Source organism: Elephantulus edwardii, unplaced genomic scaffold, assembly GCF_000299155.1.
Source record: "Elephantulus edwardii isolate Elephantulus edwardi_28Jun2011 unplaced genomic scaffold, EleEdw1.0 scaffold00008, whole genome shotgun sequence".
Lineage (NCBI taxonomy): Eukaryota > Metazoa > Chordata > Mammalia > Macroscelidea > Macroscelididae > Elephantulus > Elephantulus edwardii.
The window spans coordinates 16,029,164-16,039,607 of NW_006399758.1; the positions used below are offsets into that span (position 1 = coordinate 16,029,164).

General features: G+C 36.7%; 1 pseudogene; it reads left to right on the top strand.

Annotated features, from left to right (window-relative positions):
* The first annotated feature begins 1,429 nt into the window (after positions 1 to 1,429).
* The window catches only part of LOC102862874, a 30,268-nt pseudogene continuing 21,253 nt past the window's right edge, over positions 1,430 to 10,444 (top strand).

The following is a 10,444-nucleotide window of genomic DNA, read 5'->3' on the forward strand; positions in this document are numbered from 1 at the left end:
AAACAAAAAATACTCAAAAGGGCAGCCCAAGGACAAAGTTCAGAAGGCAGAAAGGGTTAGGCAGGCAGGAAGAAGAGAAACGCACTGGAAGAATGCTGTGATTTTTTTTTTTGTGTGGCTTTCAATCACAGCATGAAACAACCAAAATAATAATATTAGTACTTACATTTGAGTGAAAGTAGAATTATTGCGTTACTATAACTCAAGTACTGGAATTTAAGAATATGATGAAGTGGGGCCTGATAAATCTCCTGAGCATTAGAAAATTTGTATTCATCTTTTAAAACTTATAAAATTCACTCGTGGTTTTTATTGTTGCTGTGTGCTTTCAAGTCTGAACTGACCCATAGCTGGACCCTCCAGGGAGTTTTCAGAAGCACTTAATAACACAGGAGGAGATTGCCCATCCTTCTCCAGAGGAGCAGCTGGTGGATTTGAACCTAGTGCCTTCGAGATTGCAGTGCAGTTTCTTACCACTAGGCTACCAGAGCTCCTAAAATACTTCATAATATTCACTCATGATGAGAGTAACAAACTCTCACTATCTCGCTGCTATCAAAACACAACTGACTCCTACTTGGCCCTCCAATTGGTGGGTTTTCAGAGGCTGTAAATCACAAGGGAGGAGGTTGCCCATTTGTCTCCCACAGAACTGCTGGTGGTACCTTTGGGATGGTAACACAGCTCTTTACCCTAAGACTGTCATAGCTATGTATGTATAGTAAGAATACAGTGTGATGAGTTTTTTAAATTTTTTGTAATAGTGTAATGATCTCTGGAATACAGCTTTTGAACACATCAAGTAATCCAAAAAATCATTGTGTCTAAGAGATCTCAATATCTGTCCCATACTGATCTCTAAACAAATGCTGATCTTCTTTCTATCTCTGTTTCTGTAAATTTCAGACACATGGAGTTGTACAATATGCAGTCTTCTCTGTCTAACTCCTTTTGTTTAGCACAGGTATTTGGGATTCATTTGTTTATGCTGTGTATCAGTAGTAGTAATCTTTCACTTGGTTGAAAATGCTGAAATTATCATTTACTTTATATCTTTTTATCAATATATTACACTAATTTATTTGCTGTTATCAAGGTGGTGGTGGTGGTGGTGGTTGTTGTCATATGCCGTCAAGTCACCTGCGACCCATATACATCCTATGTACAGTTCCTCGGAACCCTGCCCTGTCCTGAGCCAGTCTCACTAATACCGACACACCAACCCCCATTACCCCAGTTACTGTATCAATCCATCTCATCCGGGTCTTCCTCTCCTGGGCTGTCTGTCCCTCCACCCTTCCAAGCATAATGTCCTTCTCAAAAGACTGATCTCTGCTCACAAGAAGCCTTGGCCGGTCCGCTTTGGCCGCCTCTCCGGCGTGATTTCTCTCGACGTGTCCTAAGTGCACTCCTTAAGCCCTCTGGCACCATGGGGAAGCGGGTGGCCTATATGAACCCAACAGCAACGGCCAGATCAAGGGCTCCAATTCAGTCTTCAGGACCAACGATACAAGATTATCTGAATCGACCAAGACCCACCTAGGAAGAAATGAAAGAACAACTAGAAAAGAAAAAGAAGGGCTCCGAGGCATTGACTGAATTTGAAGGAAAAATGAATGAGAACTGGAAGAAAGAACTAGAAAAACACAGAGAGAAACTATTAAGTGGAAATGAAAGCTCATCCAAAAAAAGACAGAGAAAGAAAAAGGAAAAGAAGAAATCTGGTAGGTATTCATCTTCTTCTTCATCAAGCTCTGATTCTTCCAGCAGTTCTTCGGATTCTGAAGATGAGGATAAAAAACACAAGGAAAAAGGAGAAAGAAAAAGAAGACCCGTTCACATAAATCTTCAGAAAGCTCCATGTCAGAAACGGAATCAGACAGTAAGAATAGTTTTAAAAAGAAGAAAGCCCCAAAAGCTCTAGAATTAACCTCCATTTTAATAATACTAAGTATTTTTTAGCATTAGAATGTGTTATGTCACTTGAATTGATTTTGACCATGCTTTGGCTTTTGAGAGAAATCATTTCAAATAGACACTGGTACTTTTTGAACTTAATAGTTAAAAGATCCTAATTTCACCAGTTATGTTACCAGTGATAGTTCTTTTACTTTCATATGGATTTTTGTTTAGGCTGCAATGATTAGATTTTTTAACTCCTAGATTTGCTATCTTCAGTTCATTTCTGTGTTTAATGGCATACTTGGTAAGAAATGTCGCATGTAAGAAGCAGGGTTTTGGTTTGTTTTTTAAAAACAGCTTCATATTGAAGGTGAGATTTACCATAAACAAGTTGAATTGCAAGCCTGGTATGCTGTGTTTTGTTGCATAAAGCAATTGCCAGAATCTTAGTAAATGCAATGTTGTAAAAGTTTGTTGTCTTTGTATATTAATAACATATATAACTCTTCCTCTGTCATATTTTACTAAGACTTTGTGCCTCCTGTCTCTTGCTGAATTGTTTACTGGTAGTGTTAAAAGGAATTGATAAATCATTTTCACTTTACATTTTTATATATCCAGGTAACATGAAATACGATTTGGTGTACAGTTAAAGCTTGTTACAGAAGGTGTGACAATGATAATGGTTTATGCACAAAAAATTTTGGCATGGATGACAAGGCTGAATAAATAGCTATTTTACCTAAAAAAAAAAAAAAGACTGATCTCTTCTGGCCACGTGCCCAAAATACGTGAGATAGAGTTTCAAAATCCTAGACTATAAGGAGAAACTTCACCCTCTCTAAAACAGACCTATTTGTTTTCTTGGCAGTCCATGTTATGCTCAAGACTCTTCTCCAGCAAAATTCGAAGGCATCAATTCTTCTTCTGTCATCCGTAGTCACTGTCCAGCTCTCCGATAATAGCAAATAATTGCAAAGACCATAGCCTGGATTAGATGCACCTTAGTCTCCAGACTAACATCTTTGTTTTTCGGTACTCTAGAGAGGTCCCTTACAGTAGATTTTCCAAATGCAATTTGTCTTTCGATTTCCTGACTGATGGTGTTAAAAGCATTGGTTGTGGAGTCGAGCAAGTTGTAATTATTAACAACCTCAATTTCTTCTCCATTTACCATAGTGCTGTCAATTGGCCTAGTAGTGATAAACTTTGTCTTCTTGATGTTGAGCTTCAATCCATATTGAACCCTGCTTTCTGAATGATTTGTTCTGCATATAGATTGAAAAGATACAGAGACAAGATGCATCCTTGACATACTCCTATACTGATTTTGAATTATGCAGTGTTTCCCTGCTCTGTTCTGTAGACTGCTTCCTGGTCAAAGTGTAGCAATATACTATACTAATTTATTTGCTGACAGTAAACCAATATTTCAGTGTTAGATCTAATTTAATAATATGTTATTAATAATAATTACACTTGTTTATGAAGAATATTGGTCTGCAGTATTCTTGTGATGTCTCTATTTGGTTTGGTTGCAGTTATTATATTGATTTTACCAAAGAAGAATGTTCCCTTTTAGTGTATGAAGGAACTGGTATAATATCGGTATTTTTATTTTGAAATGCTATTCCATTTCCTTTGTCTTTCGCAGATCTGTTTTTATTTCATAGTTTCGCTTTAGTCAATTCTTTCCCATTGAATGTGTATATTTTAAAACATTAAATTGCTCATTAAATTTTCTTGCAATCACTGTTAATTCTCAAAAGATCTTTAATGCTGTCCTCCCCTTTCATTATTATATCTTCTTAGTTTTTAAACTATTGATTACAAGTTTTGTTAATCATTTCAAAGAACAAATTTTTAATTGTACTAAATTTTGTCCTATTGTTTCTTCTTGAGGCTTCATTGTTTTCAGTGTTTTTTTCTGATGTTTACTTCATTCTGTTTACTTTTGATTAGATTTGCATTTCTCTTACTACAATCTTCTTTCTCCTAATATCCCGATTAAATGTATAAAATGCTTTGTCAGTACTGCTACAGCTACATCTCATGAATTTTGAGATAATTATGTTCTTACTTGTGATTTCTTTTTTGAATCATGGTCCATTTTGTAAAAACTTACCTGAATTCCTTTCTCTTGTTGATTTAAAAAAAATTTCATTTAAACATGCTATAGTCAGAGAATATACTTGGCATGATTTCAATCAGTATAAATTTAAATGTAGGTTTACTGAATCTGTTTTACAGCTTAGCAGTATGTTCTATCCTGGATATTATTCCATATATACTTACTTGATAAGAATATGTATTCTACTATTACTGAGTGGAGTTTCTACATAAATGTGGTCAAATCTTCTCAAATTCTTCCTGGCAGTTCCTCTATCCTTCAATCAATCAATTACTGAAGAGAATAATTCAATTTTCAATTATAATTGTTGAGAGTGCTCTCTCGCGCATTCGCGTGCGCTCTCTCATGTTCCCAAGTAGACAAAGTCTGGCAGCAAAGTTTCTGGTGTTCATGGCCAATTCTAGATATAAACAGTCATTTCTGTGACTCTATCTAGAAGGCAAATTCAGAGAAGTTAGATTTGAAGTCAAGCTAATGAAAAGACCACAGACTCACACTTCCTATCTAAAGCTCTAAAAATCTCTTCAAGAATAGAGTCTTCCCAAATTATTATCTACTTTGAGTCAATTTCCAAAGACCAAAAATGAGGGGGTGTTTGTTTGTTTTTAAATTCTCCAATGTTTATTTGGGTGGATTTCATTTTTGTGGAGAGATTTTGCCAACCTCTGTATACTGCCGTAGCTTCATGTTCTTTATCTGAACTGCATTATGAATGCATCAAGTAAGTCAAGCTTTTGGATCAGTAAATATCTAAAACAGGTTATTTGTACATCTGAACATGTATTTAAAATCTCAGAGATGCAATTGACAGATTTCTATTTATTAATTTATGTCTTTTAACTAGCATAGAAATTTTTCATTTCATTTCATTCTAAAATTTCACTAGACTACCAGTCCCTTGGAAAAGATACCTTGTTGAGAAACATAGAGGGTCAGAGAAAAAGAGAAGTTCATCGATGAAATAGATTAAAATAGTGACTGTAACAATGGACATCGAGCATATTTGAGATCACGAGGAGGTGTAGGATAGGGCATGGCTCCAAGCTGTTTTTATAGGGTCTTTATGGGTCAAAGTCAATTTGACATTACCTACAAAGAGCAACAAGAAGAAAAGAACTTACCTACGAAAAGATAATCATATTAGATACATAATATTAGATACATCTTGTCAGCTCATTTGCCTTTTGTACATTATATTATGTGTCCTTCAGTTCCACCACTCATCTGTCAATTTGACATACTGTGTGGTGATCTGCATATTGCTAGGATGATGGGAGCTATGCTATAGTATTCCAAAAGCCAGTAAGGTCGTTTGTAATTGACAAGTTTCAGCAGATCTTCCATATTAAGGCAGCCTAGGAAGCTGTCCATCCAATACTCAAATAATGAGATTTTGAAAATGTAATGATAAGCGGTGGGGCATTGTCCAGTATTGTGCCAGGGGATGAACTCCCCAGGTTGGAAGTCATTCAAGATAAAATTGAGGAAGAGCTGTCTCACCAAAGGAGAATGTGCTTTAATAACTCAGATGGAATAAAGCTTTCATTAATCAAATAAGCTTCATCTGCTAAGGTGGAAGAACTCAAAATGAGTGGCAGTCATCAATTACGAAGTGGGACATGGAATGCACAAAGTATGAATCTAGGAAAATTAGAAGGTGCCAAAATGGAAATAAAGGCATAAAAATTGGTACCTTGAGCATTAATGATCTGTAATGGACTGTTATTGACCACTTTGAATCAGATAATAGTAAGCTAAGCTTTATTGGGGGGGAAATGTGTATCAGAACCTGAAGAATATGCATCAAAAACCTGCATTAAGCAAATGACACAACTTTGCTTGTTGTAAGCAGTCAGAGCCAAAAATGCTTGCTGAAGATCAAAGATTTCAGTATGGATTGAAATCATCTTTTTGCATCTCAACATCAAGTAAACAAAAAATACTCACCACTAAGTCCATAGGCAAAATCAAGATAGATGAAAAAATTCTTGAACTTGCCAACAATTTTGTTTTATTTAGATACACAATCAACATCCATTGAATAGCAGTAAAGATCAAAAGACATGTTTCATTGGGAATATCAATTTAAAGACTAAGTTGCACCTAATTCAAGCTATGGTCTTACTACAGTAGAACACACTTAGAGTAGACTAACAGATATGGCAACTGAGGCTTATCGCTCAAGTTTAGAACACAAAAGAGGAGGAATAGCTGTAAGCAGAAACAAATGATTGGAACATGGAATGTAAGAAGCATGAATATAGGAAAACTACACATTATGAAGAAAGAAATGGAACACATTAATATTTGATATATTAGGTAATGACGAAATGAGATGGATTGGCATGGGACATTTTGGATCAGATGATCATATGATCTATTATAAAGAAGATGAAAAGGTGAGAAAATATAGGGTCACTTTCATAGTTTAAAAGGCTGTTTCTAACCTCAAAATCTACTACACAGCAGTAGTAACAAAACCAGCATGGTACTGGTACAATGATAGACACATAGATGAGTGGACAGAATTGAAAGCCCAGAAATAGAAATAGACCCAGCTATCTATGGTCAACTGATATTCAACAAGGAAATAAAGCCTATAAAATGAGGAAATGGCAAACTTCAAACAAATAGTGCTGGAAAAACTGGACTACTACCTGCAGAAAACTGAAACAGGATCCACATCTTACACCATACACAGAAATCATCTCAAGATGAATAAGAGACTCGGGAGTAAAGCTCAAACCCATAAAGTTCATAAGAGACAAAGTGAAATCAAAATTAGAAGCCCTAGAATACATTAAAAGGGGACTGCCAAATACAGGCAGAAATATACAATATGAAGAGGATAAAATTAATGAGTGGGACCTTCTGAAAATTAAATCCCTTTGCTCATCAAAAACTTTTTCCAGCAGGGTGAAAAGAAAACCTACTGACTATGAACAAACATTTGGCAATACCATCTCAGAAAGAGACTCATAATGAAAATTTATAGAATACTCCTGGGCCTCCACAAGAAAAAGATTTATAGAATACTCCTGGGTCTACACAAGAAAAAGACTGATAACCCAATTACAAAATGGGCAAAAGACATGAAAAGAATTTCCACAGAAGATATTCAAATCACCAGCAGATGTATGAAGAAATGCTTCAAATCACTGGCAATAGGAGAGATGTAAATCAAAACCACAATGAGATACCATCTTACTCCAGTAGTAGTGGCAAAGTTTAACATGACAGCAAGCAATAAATGATGGAGAGGATGTGGTGAGATTGGAGCTCTTTTACATTGTTGGTGAGATTATATTGTTGGTGAAACTGTAAAATAATACAACCACTCTGGAAGGCATTTTGGTGCTTCCTCAAAAAGTTGAACATAGAAATTCCATAGGATCTAGCTATACTATTGCTTGGAATATACTCCAAGAAAATGAGAACTAAGGCTCAAACAGAATCATGTACACAATGTTCATAGCAGCATTATTCACCATGGCAAGAACATGGAAACACCTCAGATATTCAACCACAAATGAATGGATTGACAAGTTGTGGTATATTCATACAATGGAATGCTACGTAGCATGCAGGAGCAATTGTTTTGTAAATTATTACTTAACTCAAAAGCAACAGGAGAGCATTATGCTGAGTGAACTAATTCAGTCCCACAAGGATAAATACATATAAAACCATTATTGTAGAATGAGTATGAAGATCCAAGGGGCAGGGGAGGGTGGAAACAGAGGGGTGAGAATAGGTGTGGGGATAGGGTGTTAATCATAGGGTTGCACAATTCAATGGGTGAGTGGGGTGAAGGGGATGGGAAGGATCTTTTGTGAAAAACAATGTATTCAAACTTTGTAAATAAATCAGAATTTTGGAAAAAAAAAGAAAAAAGGGGGGGAAAGGCCATTTCTAGATCCATTTTGAAACACAATATTGTGAGTGACAGGATAATATCCATATGCATACAAAAGACCTGTTAATACCACTATCATTCAAATGTATGCACCAACAACCAGAGCCAAAGAGGAGGAAATAGATTAATTCTACCAACTGTTGCAGTCATAAATCATTGGAACATGTAACCAAGATGCATTCATAATAATGGGTGACTGGAATGTGAAAGTTGGGAACCAGGCAGAAGGATCAATAGTCAGAAAACATGGACTTGGTGACAGAAATGAGACTGGTGATAGGATAGAATTCTGCACAATTGATTTATTGATTACAAATACCTTTTATAAGAAACATAAACACAGGCTATACACATGGATTTCACCTGATGGGATGTGCAGGAATCAGATTGATTACATTTGTGGAAGGAATTGTTGAAGAAGTTAAATATCAGCAGTTAAAACTAGGCCAGTTGCTGATTCAGGAACAGACCAGATTGCACATTCAAATTAAAGCTAAAGAAGGTCAAATCATATCCACAGGGATCAAAATTTACTGAGTCTATCCCCCCTGAATTTAAAAACAAACTTAGAAATAGGTCTGAGGTCTTGAAAACTAATTAACAAAGACCAGATGAGCTGTGGGAAGATCAAGAATATTGTTCATGAAGAACACAAAAGGTTATTACACAGAAGGAGGAAGAAAAGACCAAAATGGATGTCAGAAAATACTCTGAATACTGCACTAGAGTGCCAAGAAGCCAAAGCAAAGAGAAGAAATCAAGAAGTTAAGGAGCTGAATAGAAGATTTCAAAGGGCAGCTCGTGAAGACAAGTCAAAATATATTAATAAAATGTGTAAGGAGCTGGAGTCAGAAAATCAAAAGGGCAGAACTCACTTGGCATTTCTTAAGCTGAAGGAACTAAAGAACAAATCCAAGCCACAAGTTGCAATGTTAAGGATGCTATGGCCAGATAGTTAATGATTCAAGAAGCATGAAAAGCAGATAGAAGGAGTATCCAAAGTCACTGTACCAAAAAGAATTGGCTGACACAGAAAAATTTCAAGAAACTACATATGATCAAAAGACAATGGTGATGAAAGAGAAAGTTTAGGCTGTTCTGAAGGACTTGGCAAAAAAATAAAGCCCCAGGAATTGATGGAATACCAATTGAAATATTTCTATAAACAAATGCAACCCTGGATGTGCTCACCAGGTTGTGCCAAGAAATCTTGAAGACAACTATCTGGCCAACTGATGGGAAGAGATCTGTATTTATTCCCATTCCTTAAAAAGGTGAAGCAACAGAGCGTGGAAATTATCAAATAATATCACTAATATGTCACGTTAGCAAAATCCTGCTGAAGATGATCCAGAAAAGACAAGAATGATACATTGACAGAGAACTACCAAAAATCCAGACTGGGTTTAGAAGAGGTCGTGGGATTAGAGACATTATTGACAGTGTCAGATGGATCTTGCAAGAAAGCAAAGAGTACCAGAGGAATGGCTACCTGTGTGTCATTGATTATTTAAAGGCATTTGACTGTGTGGATCACAACAAATTGTGGCTAACCTTGAGGAAAATGGGAATCCCAGAACACTTGATTGTGATTGTGCTTATGAGAAACCTATACTTGAACCAGAAAACAATCCTCAGAACAGAGCAAGGAAACATTGCGTGTTTCAAAATCAGAAAAAGAGTGTGCCAGGGATGCATCCTATCTCCTTACCTTTTCAATCTATAAGCAGAACAGATCATTTGGAAAGCTTGGCTTTGTAAGGAGGAATGTGATATCAGGATTGGAGGAATACTCATCAACAACCTATGTTATGCAGATGACACAACGTTGCTTGCTGAAACTGAGGAGGATCTGAAGTACTTGCTGCAGAATATCAAGGACTGCAGTCTTCAGTACAGATTGAAGCTCAACATCAAGAAGACAAAGAGTCTCACCACTGGCCAATTGACAGCATCATGATATATGGAGAAGAGACTGAGGTTGTTAACAATTACAGCTCGGGTCCACAAGCAATACTCTTGGCCCTAGCAGTCAGGAAATCAAAGATGAATTGTACTGAGAAAGCCTGCTGTCAGGGACCTCTCCAGAGCACTGAAAAGCAACTATGTCAATTTAGACACCAAGGTGTGCCTAACCCAGGCCATGGTCTTTGCGATTACTTGCTATGCGTCAGAGAGCTAGACAATGACTAAGGATAACGGAAGAAGAATCAACGCCTTTGAGTTGTGGTTCTGGAGAAGAGTCAGGAACATAACATGGGCCACCAAGAAACCAAATAGGTCTCTCTTAGAGTGAAACCAAGTTTCTCCTTGGAGGCTAGAATTTTGAAACTCCATCTCACATTGTTGTTGTTGTTGTTGTTGTTATGTGCCATCGAGTCGCTTGCGACTCATAGCAACCCTGTGTACAACAGCCCTAAACTCTGCTCTGTCCTGTGCCAATCGCACTGTCTCTGATACACCCATCCCGATTACTTCAGTCACTGAATCAAACC